This window comes from Nannobrachium achirus (assembly GCF_963921795.1).
Source record: "Nannobrachium achirus genome assembly, chromosome: 12".
Taxonomy (NCBI): domain Eukaryota; kingdom Metazoa; phylum Chordata; class Actinopteri; order Myctophiformes; family Myctophidae; genus Nannobrachium; species Nannobrachium achirus.
The window spans coordinates 5,692,437-5,695,260 of record NC_137832.1 but is presented as its reverse complement, the minus strand read 5'-3'; positions in this window follow the sequence as shown (position 1 = coordinate 5,695,260).

Sequence of the window (2,824 nt, the reverse complement as noted above, 5' to 3'; positions counted from 1 at the left end):
TGGGCAGCCAGCAGAAACAACGTCTGAGAATATAAATCACTCCTGGATCACATGATGTCTATTGTCCAACTGGTTTGATCACATTGTTAGAGATAATCAAATCAAATCACGTTCATTTATAAAGCAGATTTAAAAACAACTTCCGCTGTACCAAAGTGCTATACAGGCATTTCAACATCACAGCAACAATAATACAACGATAATAATAATAATACAACAATAACACAACACTAATAAACATCTAGAGGCCCAGAAAACAGCTCAATTACAGTCAATAAAATCAGGCAGAGAGGATGTGTCAGGGGGGGGTCAAATGCTTGTGAATAAAACAAGGTTTTAAGCTTGGATTTAAAAGAGTCGATAGAGGGGGCGGAACTAATGGAGAGTGGAATGCTGTTCCACAGCACGGAGGCAGCAACAGACAAGGCGCGGTCGTTAAAACATGTTTAGGCCTAGTTGTTGACTGAATGATATCTGTGGAGTTGTTTAACGTGTGTCATTGTGTAACAGAAGTGTATCACAGTGCAAAGTGTGTTCCGTGTTTTACAAAGGTTTGGATTAATATTTGTGAATTGTGTCTAATTAATTAAACTGTACAGTCAAAGCACCTTTTAAAAAGCGCTTCACACAGCACTTAATGACAACAGACAATAGAAATTATCCTAGAAAAACTAGAATGACAAAAGAGAATATCCTAAAAGAAAACAATAATCCCCATGCATTTGTAAATATTTCTGCAAATAATTTAAAATTGATGAGGATTGCAGTGAAGTTGTCCTAGGCTGTACTTTTGATTTTAGCCTGGGGGAAGCCTTCCTCACTAAGCAGCTGAAGTAGAAGCCATTAATTAATCAGATGGGTTACAACTGTCAGCTTGTGTGTGTGTGTGTGTGTGTGTGTGTGTGTGTGTGTGTGTGTGTGTGTGTGTGTGTGTGTGTGTGTGTGTGTGTGTGTGTGTGTGTGTGTGTGTGTGTGTGTGTGTGTGTGGTTGAACCACTGAAGCTTCTGACAGGAAACCTGAATGTCACTTCCTGATTCACTCAGCAGTTAATCAGAATTATTCTTCAGAGAGAAAGAGACATTATTTTAACACTGGCATTGTTTTCACAATTTCTAAGACGTATTTATTGAAATCTCTTCAAGCTACAATACATCCACAAAACCCCAGCTTCAACAGCCAATCAGATTTGTTCTTGTTTTAAACATCACCAGTTACCAGGGAGAATGTTGATTAACCTGACAGACTGTACATTTATTTTTGTATTTTTTTGTTTAACTTTTTTTTGTAAACATGTTTATCATGACAATAAGACACCTTTACTGATTTCAAAGTCTAGATCAGAGGTTTTTAGCGTTTTTTAGACCAAGGGCCTTCAGCTGAGAGAGATGAAGCAGGGACCCCTTAGCTGAGAGAGAGAGAGAGATGAAGCTGGGACCCCTTAGCTGAGAGAGAGAGATGAAGCAGGGACCCACACTACATATTGTACAATGATGTTGCAGATTTCATAGATAGATTCATAGACTTGTTTGACAGCAACTGTCATCAGTGTTTTGTCAATGAATGATTATAATTTGTGTGATGGATTCATGTTCAGACATTAAATGTCTGAATGGTGTACTTCGGCGTCGCTGGTAAAATGCTGTTCATGTTCATTAAACATCAATCCAAGCCTCATTACATCTGACTGCTGATACCAACATGTCTTTAAAACACACTGGTCATGTGATCTAAGTGTGTGTGTGTGTGTGTGTGTGTGTGTGTGTGTGTGTGTGAGTGTGAGTGTGAGTGTGTGTGTGTGTGTGTGTGTGTGTGTGTGTGTGTGTGTGTGTGTGTGTGTGTGTGTGTGTCTGTGTGTGTGTGTGTGTGTGTGTGTGTGTGTGTGTCTGTGTGTGTGTGTGTGTGTGCACGTGTGTGTGTGTGTGTGTGTGTGTGTGTGTGTGCGCATGTGTGTGCGTGTGTGTTTGTGTGTGTGGTTGAAGCTTCTCACTGGAAAGTCCCCAAACTTTATTTTCACTTCCTTTATTAGTTTACTTTTATTATCACGTTGTTATAAAGAAAATAGAACAATACATCAAGGAAACTCAATACTGTGCAAGGAGAGGAAGAAGCCATCAAGCTTATATTGAATCCTTTCCTTGGTGGAAGAGGTCATTAATTAAACATATTAAAAGTTCAATAAGAACAACACAATAATAGATATCTGTGCAATAAAGCAATAATTTATGGCTTATTTGTAAGGCCTCTATTTGTTTTCTTGTCTAAATGTGTTTTCTTAGTTTGTTTCTTTGTTTTAACCCATACAGCACTTTGGTCGATCTTTGGCTCGTTGTAATGTGCTTTATAAATAAAGTTTGAGTTGAGCTGAGACTTAAACCACCCTCTGGTATAAAAGGTAGACTCATACTGCCACCTACCGGACTGATGGGAACATAGCATCACATTCTCCTTCATTTATTGTCAATTTAAAGAGGTAAATAATAATCCAAGATAAGTAATTACAACAGTATGACTTCACTGTGAGGGTCCATGTCTCATACAGCAGTATACTGACTCCACTGTGAGGGTCCATGTCTCATACAGCAGCACTGACTCCACTGTGAGGGTCCATGTCTCATACAGCAGTACTGACTCCACTGTGAGGGTCCATGTCTCATACAGCAGTATACTGACTCCACTGTGAGGGTCCATGTCTCAGCGTTAGTATTAATTTGATTGATTGATTGATTGATTGATTGATTGATTGATTGATTGATTGATTGATTATTTTATTAGACAAAAATGGAGAACAATACAAGTATAGTCAATACAAGGGAATAGTCAATA